This window comes from Pseudochaenichthys georgianus, chromosome 24, assembly GCF_902827115.2.
Source record: "Pseudochaenichthys georgianus chromosome 24, fPseGeo1.2, whole genome shotgun sequence".
Taxonomy (NCBI): domain Eukaryota; kingdom Metazoa; phylum Chordata; class Actinopteri; order Perciformes; family Channichthyidae; genus Pseudochaenichthys; species Pseudochaenichthys georgianus.
The window spans coordinates 10,960,002-10,969,853 of record NC_047526.1 but is presented as its reverse complement, the minus strand read 5'-3'; the positions used below and the strand labels follow the sequence as shown (position 1 = coordinate 10,969,853).

General features: G+C 42.0%; 1 pseudogene; it reads left to right on the top strand.

Annotated features, from left to right (window-relative positions):
* Positions 1–371: 371 nt before the first annotated feature.
* On the top strand, positions 372–5,371 carry LOC139433045 (uncharacterized; annotated as a pseudogene).
* The last annotated feature ends 4,481 nt before the right edge of the window (positions 5,372–9,852 follow it).

Genomic DNA, 9,852 nt, shown 5'->3' with positions numbered 1-9,852 from the left:
CCTTTATGCATACATATACATTTTAGTTTATGAATTAAACCTTGGGTAAGACTTTTGTAGGCTTATGGGCTATGACACCCATAATGCTAAACGGGAGCAAATGTTAATAGGGGACCCAATATCCCAGTGGTGCCCGCCGGAGCTAACGGAGTGTGTATATGATACTGAACAATCGGAATGCGGAGCTTAACCTCCGTTTTTACGTTAAAGTAGGGTGATTATGACTATGTGATTTGTGCAACATCATCAGTTATGAAGTGTTTTGGTTGCAGGGAGGAAGGGCACACCATGAATGCCTGGCCGCGCCGGGGCTTGTCGTTGCGCCGAGGCCGCCCGTGGCTGCGCCGAGGCGGACTGCCGCACCAGTTGTAATGGAGCAGCAGGTGGCTGCTGCTGAGGGAGGGGTGTCACCCACGTGGCGGCCGCTAACGCGGCCGCTACGATGGGTGGGGGGGGCCCCCCTCCGGAGGCGGGCCGCTGCTTCTGACGGCAACGCTGCTCCTGAGCAGTCGGCGGTGGCGCGCGATGTGCCGTCTCGGAGGCGGAGCGGGCAAGGGCGCGCTGCACAGCGCGGTTCTGCTGCTGTGCCGGCTTGCGGTGCGGTGGGTGTTGCACAGGGTGTGGGTGATTATGTCCACAAAAATGAGGTGGTGGTTTTGTGTGAAGCAGAAGAAAAGGGGGATGGGAGAAAAAAAGATAAAAAAAAACAAATACAAATGGTTGAAAAAAAACCTGGAATAATCAATGAACCACAGGTGATTGGCAAAAGAAAATGTAGGGACAGGTAAAGTCAGTAAAACACAGGAGGAGGATATAGATAGGGAAACACATTTGGACAAAACAAGAGAGGAGAAGAAAAACATGGGGGTGAGCAGGTGGAGGTTGCTGAGATGGAGGAAGAGGAGGTCGCAACAGAAATTATAAATAAAAAAAAGACTGCTACTAAAACGCAGGAGAAATAAAAAGGATGTATCAACCGTTGCAAAAAACAGTAAAGTAGTGAGTGAGGGAAAGGAAGAAAGAGAGCAAGAACAGGCGGATGAGAGTTGGGATGATTGGTGTGTCTGACAGCAGTGATGTGCCAGGTTTTTTGAGCAGTAGCCAACAAAAAAAAATGTACTCAGCTGAAATGATAAAAAATTACCTGGTGCAGACAAAAAAACAACATAACGTAATCATAGAAGAATATTTCCCAGATTTGTCCGTTTTTTGTGCCTCAGCAAGATTCCACATGAACCGGAAAGAGCAGTCTGTCTTGGATGAGCTGGAAATATACAGACTAAAAAGAATTGTTACTAAAGTAAGGAAGCAAATGGGCAGCGGTGATTTTAAAAATCTCAATGTCTGTGTTTAATGTATTTGTTTTTATTTTTGCTTTTAACATCTCACTCGAAATGGATACTTTTAGAGTGGGAAGTTTAAATGTAAATGGAGCCAGAGAGGAAAGAAAGAGGGCTTTAATATTTCAGACTGCAAAAATAAAACATATCGATGTCCTCTTTTTACAAGAGACGCACAGCGACGTTTTTAATGAGACGGACTGGAGAAAAGAGTGGGAGGGGGAAGTCATTTTAAGCCACAACACCTCTCTCAGTGGGGGTGGGCTTCCTCCTCTTCAAGTCTTTTAGTCCTGTCTCTCTGGAAGGTCGAGCACTTATCAATGGGAGGTTGCTTTTAATAAAAGCACGGTTTGACCTTTTTACAGTTGTTTTATAAATGTGTATGCTCCAACAAACGGTACAGAGAGGAAGCTGTTTTTACTCAACGTTAATGATGTTTTAAACGGTTGTGCCACGGAGGATTTTTTATTCTTGGGTGGGGATTTTAAATTGTACAGAAAATGCATCCTTTAGATCGCAAACCATGCAGAGCCGCATCCAGCATCCCAGCATGCTCTGAGGGCAGCTGGTCCACTACCACGGCCTGGTGGATGTATGGAGAAGGATGCACGCAGACACCAGGCAGTACAGCTGGTCCCACATCAGGAGAGAATAAATCTCATCAGCTAGACTAGATCGTTTTTATTGTTTTAAGCATCATTTTAATACTTTTAAATGTGCAGCATATCACCTGCTTGATTTACAGATCACTCTTTGTTTTTATTAGAAATGTTTTACCCAGAAGTGCATATTGGCATTTTTAACTCTGTTTTAACATTTGATAAACATTTTAAAGAGGCCCTTATTATTTCTGGAGTGTTTTTAGGCAGAGGAAGGGAGAATTTTAGCAGTCTTAGGCAGTGGTGGGACCATGGTAAGACTGAGATAAGATTGCTGCTAACAGCACACCCTCAATGTCACACAAGACATCACTTAGATCTATGAAAGACCTGGAAGAGTGATATAGTGGAACTAGAAAAACAATAAGTGAGACCACAGAGATCGCGGATATATTCAAATCTCAAAGAGAAAAAATGGCTTTAGCCAACCTTGCTGGACGTTAAAGTTCAGGGTGCCTAGTCAGGTCCCGGTTCCTCAACACCAACGTGATTGATGCTCCCACTAGCTTCTTCTTCGGCCTGGAGAAAAAGAATGGGCAGAGGCGAGTGATCCCACTCACTGCTGTCAGACACAGGGCAAGAAATACAGAGCCAAGCCAGATCAGGAGGCGAGCTTGTGAGCTTTTTGGTTATTAACCCCGGAAGCGTCTGCGCTGCGGCCCTCCTCCTGCGTCATAACCCACCAGGCGCGTTTCAAAAACGTGCGAGGAAGCGGTAGCGTCGGTGTGCAGCCTCGCAGTTGTTGTTGATTTTGGATATTTCCTGGACATTTGTACTTCTACAAGTAAGTAGGCTACGTAGTTAAATGGTTTATGTTTGTGTCTGTTTAAATCGTTGTTTATTGTTGTTATTTCCTATGTTGTTGTGTTGTAGACTACAGACACAGTTAATAATAATTGTAATATTCCAGTTATAAACAACATGAATCAAAGATGTGTTGCTGTATTTTAGTGGTAAAAAAATATGCATTCATCATCATAATTATTCTATATATATTATAATTTACAGTGCCTGTAAACCGGAGGAGAACGCTGGCATGTAGTCTCCTACTTGACTGAAAGACTACGGTGGGGGTGGGGGGGAGGAGAAGAGCAGGTTTTGGGTGCACCCCATCAACCAGCAAGGAGACAAACAAGGTGATTTTCATCACCTGTGGCTGAGCTGAGGCTGGACAGCCAACGACATCACCAATATTTTCGGATGAGTGCAGAGCAGATGGATGAACTTCTGTCCCTCCTGGGCCCTGAACTGACAATCCACAACTTTCAGAGCTGCCATAGAACCCAAGCAGAAACTGGCTGTTGCACTGAGGTAAGATGCACATTCACAGACAATAAATCACTGACCACAAGTATAATAAACGTTTTTAGTTAGAAACATATCACCCAAAACAACATTTTAAACACCAACATCAAATCATACACAAAAAAGGAACTATTTACAGTAAAAAAACAATATGAATTACAAGTCCTTCATATTGAGACCCATCCTGCCATGCAGAGCCACTGTTGGAGAACAGCATGTTTGTGAATGGCCCTGTTGATTGGGCTTGTGGGGGTTGGGGTGCCAGTTGGTCGAAGGGCTACTGGCTTGGAGGTGTGAGTGGAGTGTTGTGACGTGGGGGGATGGAAAATTGGCTGCCAATGTTCCTGTGGTTGTGTACTCTCTCTTTCAAGACTATGGAAGGTGTTTAAAAATAGCTATTTTTGCCTGATGTTTCCTGTCTATGTCCAACCTTTGTAGCATAGGCACCAGACTCAGAGCAAAGTAGTATGACTCTTCAAGTGGTGAGTCTGGCATATGTGGTGTGGCTGGAGGTTCCTGCAATAGAGAAATTAGTTGCTCCCCAGGTCTGTGCTCTGTGGCCTCCTCTTTGTGGAACACTGGGCCGCCGCTGCTGGTGTGGATCCCTGGGGGCTACGGGACCTAGAGGGCCTCCTTTCTGCAGAGGTTGTGGGTACCAGAGGTGGTGGGGCTGTAGGTGGTGTGGGTGTGCGTGGGCCTGAATATCCAGATGCTGCTCCTGGTGTAGATGCTCTCTCTATCTCTTCTAATGGGGAAGGATTTCCCAAGCTGCCTGTAGAACTATATTAAAAGAAACAACAACATGAAATCAATTAAAATATTTTTTCTTGGGATTAATTTATGCAATATGAACATATTTATGTAATTTACAATAAACTCTTTCATACCCTTTGCAATACATCATGACAAATTACAAAGTTACAAAATTATATAAATAAAAAAATGTGCATACATACCTCCTTTGCTGTATATATGGCAAAATGAAGGACATTATGTCTGAATACTTCCAGGCCTTCTGTGAGCCACCTGCAGATCCACTTGGGATGGACTTCTTCCGGGTTTTGACTAAATCATCCCTCAGTGACTTCCATTTCGCCTTGCAAACGTCGACTGAAAAAAAGAATAGATTCCGATTAATAAAATGATTTCACTTATTAATTCTTTGCTTGTTTTTCCCTTCACAGATACTTGGCTTCCGGGGACTCAGTGGTCAGCCTAGCATTCAGCTATCGCCTAGGATGCACTACTGTGAGAGACGCTGTCCATTTGGTGTGTGCAGCCATTGAAAAAATTATGATGGAGAGGTTCCTACCCAGGCCAACAGAAGACACATGGAAGGAGGTTGCACAAGGATTCTGGGAAAAATATAATTTCCCAAATTGCTTGGGAGCAATAGACGGAAAGCACATCGTCATCCAAGCACCACCACTGTCTGGGAGTCAGTACTTCAATTATAAGAAGACTTTTTACATAGTGCTTTTGGCACTTGTTGATGCTGACTACAGGTTCCGAGTGATTCAAGTGGGGGACTTCGGAAGAACAAGTGATGGTGGGGTGTATGCCGGATCGGATTTGTGGAAAGGACTGGAGGCCAGAACACTTCATGTTCCAACCAGTACCTCTCTACCTGGTGCTGCTCACCTGGGTGAGATGCCATTCGTCATGGTGGGTGACGCAGCTTTCTCACTCAAGCCATACCCTGGAAAGAACCTCACTCAACAAAAGAGGATTTTAAACTTCAGACTTTCCAGAGCAAGGATGGTGGTGGAAAATGCCTTCGGCATTCTGGCTTCCAGGTGGATAATCTTCCATCGTCGCATCAACCTGCACCCGAAAAACGTGGACAAGCTTGAGGTGGCTGCATGCATCCTACACAACTTCCTGCTGGCCCCTGTGGAAAATCAGAGGTTGCTGGATGAGGAAGAGCAGCAGGGAAGACACATGGCACCAGTGAGAAACATGGGAGGAAACAGGGCATCAAGAGAGGCCTGTAATGTGAGGGAGGCTTTCTGCACATTCTTCAACTCTCCTGAGGGCAGTGTGTCTTGGCAAGACAGGATGGTGTGATTACTGGAACACACAAAAGTTACTACACTGACAAAATGATTGAAAGGTGTGTTTTTTCATTCCAGAGAATTTGAAAAAGCAAAAAAGTTATAGTTGTTGTACTCCCAAAGACAGGTTATTGTTGCATTTGTAAAAAACTGTTCTTTATTTTTAATATCCATGTTATTATATATCTTTTTGATAATACATTTCATAATAAATAGTTTTGTCTGAAAAATGACTGCCAAATTATTCTTGTCTGTCCTCACAATTTATCTGACTATAAATACAAGGTTATACTCTGGGTAGTTGTTTTTTCAATTATGTAAAAAAATATTACAAATCAAAATGTAGTAGCCCTATATTTGATGAATTACTGTACTATTGTACAATGGCACTTGTGAAATACAATTTCCTGTTTTACTACAATACACCTCAGAGGGAAATATTATTTCTTAATTAATTTTGGGTTAAACAAAACTATTGATCCCTGGGCAACATTCACAAGCTAAAGTATAGTTAAAAAAACAGTATATATAACGGGAATTTATGCATGTAGGTTTCTACAAAATGTTCTCAGACAGAAGGGTGTCACTCTGACCATTGTCAGGCAATTATCATATGGATGTTGGGGGTTGTAATTAACATGATGCTTCCCCTTCTGTCTGCCCCATGTGTATATTTGCTTCAATCCTGTGTATCTGTATACATGATTGATTCTGTTAAATGCAATAACTCTTTATTAAATAACAACTTTGTTTTAAGCTGTGGAATTTCAAACACAATACAAAATCATATAATATATATACAGTATATATATATATATATGTTTATATTTTGATATAGGAAATAAGATCTTACTTTCTTGTGAAATGCAAGTTTACAAAAAAAAAGATGTTTTAATGACTTTCACAACATGTTAAACTACTGAATGGCTCTGTACTGTACATACAAGTAGTCATTAACTTTAAAACATTAATATTTACCTTCCACTCCAATAACTCCACCGACTAACCACCAGACCTTGTCCTTTCTGACGTTGTCTTTGTAGTAATGATGGGTTATGTCATACAAAATAGTGTGTTTTTCCACTTCGATGAAACGCTCTTCGTCCATTTTGGGTGTCGTGTTGTGAAAGGGGGTCTGCAACACAAGTTTATTTGGGGGATGGGCCTGGGCCGGATGAACGTTCCACTTCCTGCCTGCGCTGCGCCGCGTAAAAAATAGCATTCATCCTATATTTTAGAAATTCCTTGCGGCGAGGAGCTTCTGGGACGCTTCGAGCCGCGGCGCAGCGGGTCTGGTGGAATAGCACCCATTGACTAGAGTGGCCTAAACTAAAAACTAAAAACTAAAAACGCCGCAGCGCAGACACTCCTGGTGGGATTAGGGGGTTAGTGTTTATTTTACTATAGTTTGTCTATTTGCGTCTGTAGATTTCTCCTAAATTCACCAAAAGTTAGCATTCTAACGTAACATAAAGTACCGCGACCGCTGTGTGCACCATGTCATCAGAGATATCGTTGGAAAGCTGTGTCTCTCCTGCACAATCTCATCGGATCGAAATATGGTAATTTCCTTTGTATCAGCAACCAATCGTGAAAGTACAAAGGGGTCTTAAACCAAGAAACGAAATCTCATTGGCTGGTGTCCATTTCTGACAACCTGATTCGTTCAGATGCGTCACGTGGTGTGCCAAAACACTTCCTGGTTAGCTTTCCGCTAGAAATTGAAATCTCAAAATGGCAAAAGAACGTTCACAGAGAAGACGACAACAATTGTCACTTGCACGAAGCAAGGTTATACAAAAAACCATGGGTGTAGGAAGCATCCTGAATGTGGGGGGGAACATTTTTAACGGGGGGGGTGTGGAAAAAAATAGATTTCCTGTATTCTGGTCATATTGATCCCACCCCTTTTTGCGCTATTGATTTTGCGTGTAAACAAACATGACGTGTTGCTATATCAACGCCTTTTGTCTACTGCGGTTCCTTATAAATTGAGAGAGAGATAGATAGATAGATAGATTGATAGCGACAGTCTGTAGTGAAGGAGCGCGCTCCCGCTCACGGGAGACTGCTCGCGCTGCGCTCCGCAACAAACAGCCGTTTGCTTTTCACCCAACAACGACAAGTGCCTCACGAAACGCTATGTTGTAGCGTTGATAAACAAAACAATTTAACAAAATTGCTTGTCAAAATACCAATACCACAGGACCATTTTTCTTTTTAAAGCAATACTTTTACCTTGAAAATCAATGCATTCTAATGCCGGGTCAATTTGACCCCGGTGGCGGTTTTAGGTATAAAAAATCTCTGGCGGTTCTAGTGTAAAATACATTTATTTTCTACATATCTTTGCCATTTATTGTCTTGCTTATTATAATAATGATAATAGTCATTTATAAATATAATTTTAGAGCACACATTTGAAATCGACAATCAGGCTCGAGATAAGGTGAAATTAAAATCAGGAGGCGAGGCTGTAATTTCTCCAGCTGTTACTCTCATGAGCGAGGCAGAAAATAATAGTTTTAACATGCCAAAAAGCTGCTGTGTCGTTTATTGCACCTCAAACATTAAACATTGTTTGAGGTGCATTTTGTCCGTATCTGGGCAAAATCGACTGACGCTGACGTCATTGTCTTATCTGAAACATGGCTAAATAAGTCTATTTTGGCCTCTGACATTGCCTTAAATGGTTTTAATGTGTATCGTACCGACCGGCCTAATAAAGGTGGTGGCGTTGCAATTTATGTTAAGAATAAGTTCAGTGTAACCACATTAGTTTCCAAATCGATCAGTAAGCAATTTGAATTTTTAGCCTTAAATATAGAAGTGGCAAAGGGTCAACAGGTCATGGTAGTGAGTTGTTACAGACCCCCCTCAGCTGTCAAAGACTCCTTGTCTTCACTAGCAAATCTTTTATCACAACTAGACTACAAGGAAATAGTCCTACTTGGAGATTTTAACTGGGACTGGTTAACTGCAGTGTCAGAGGATTTTAAAAACCTTTGTATCTCATTGAATGTTACTTAGATTGTGGACAGTCCTACTCGCCCAAATATTAAGTCCCCTAATAAATCCTCCCTAATTGATCTCATTTGAACTAATGTTCCCCATAAATATTCATCTGTGGGAGTATTTGCAAATGATCTGAGCGATCACTGTGTTGTAGCCACAATTAGGGACACTAAGGTCCAAAAGGTTAAACCTCGCATTATCATCAAGAGAGACATAAAACATTTTGTGGAGCAGGGTTTTGTGCATGATCTGTTTGATTTTGATTGGGGTAAAATCGATCTGTGTGCTGATGTGGAAACCGCATGGTCTTATTTTTATCTTGGTTTTGTGGAGATCATTGATAGACATGCACCCCTGCGTAAATTTAGAGTAAAGGGACGAGACAATCCTTGGTTTTCTGCTGAGCTGTCTAGTCTCCTTCATGAGAGAAACAAGGCCTGGGCAAAGGCTAGGAAATCAGGCTCAGAGATAGAGTGGCTGCGTTTTAGGCAGCTAAGGAATAGCTTCACTTCAAATGTCAAAAGTGCAAAGTCGAAGTACTATTTGTCAGTTACCACAGAAAACCTAAATAATCCTAGGAAATTTTGGAAAGCAATAAAATCGATATCAACCGGTGAGATCCGTAATGAGCTACCTCCGTGCCTTACCACAGCATCTGGCTCTATATCGGACAGGGCCACTATGCTAAATTGCTTTAATGAGCATTTTGTGTCCTGCGGTTCTATGTTTGATTCTGTGACTAACTCTGCTTCTGTGAACACTACAGTCTGTGACTCTGAACAACGTGGTCTGGAAAACCCTTTCAGTTTTACTCCTTTTACTGTCAATGTTGTTCATGAAGCCTTATCTAAGCTAGATCCTAGGAAACCGGCTGGCCCGGACAACTTAGAACCTTTCCTTTTAAAGATAGCTGCAGATTTTATTGCTCCACCTCTTACTTATCTTTTTAACCTCTCCCTCAGCACAAATACAATTCCAAAAGTATGGAAGTCTGCTTATGTCTTGCCTTTACTGAACGGAGGGGAGGCAACTATTTTAAATAACTATAGGCCAATCTCTAAATTGTCAGTTCTGGCTAAGGTTCTTGAACGCCTAGTGAGTGAACAGGTAAAGGAGTTTTTATGTACAAATGACATCCTGTCTAAACATCAGTCAGGCTTCAGAAAGAAACACAGCACCATCACTGCCACAATGAAAGTGGTGAATGACATTACTAGTATTTTAGATAATAAGCAGATTTGTGCAGCTCTGTTTATTGACCTTTCCAAAGCGTTTGACACCGTTGATCATCGCATCTTAAAGCAGAGGCTACTCAGTATTGGCATATCCAGCCTTGCAGTGGGGTGGTTTGTGAACTACCTCTCTGAAAGGTACCAAATGTGTTCATTTTGATGGACTGTCTTCTGAGTGGTTAAACATTTCTAATGGTGTACCACAAGGTTCTGTTTTAGGACCACTTTTATTCTCCATATATATTAA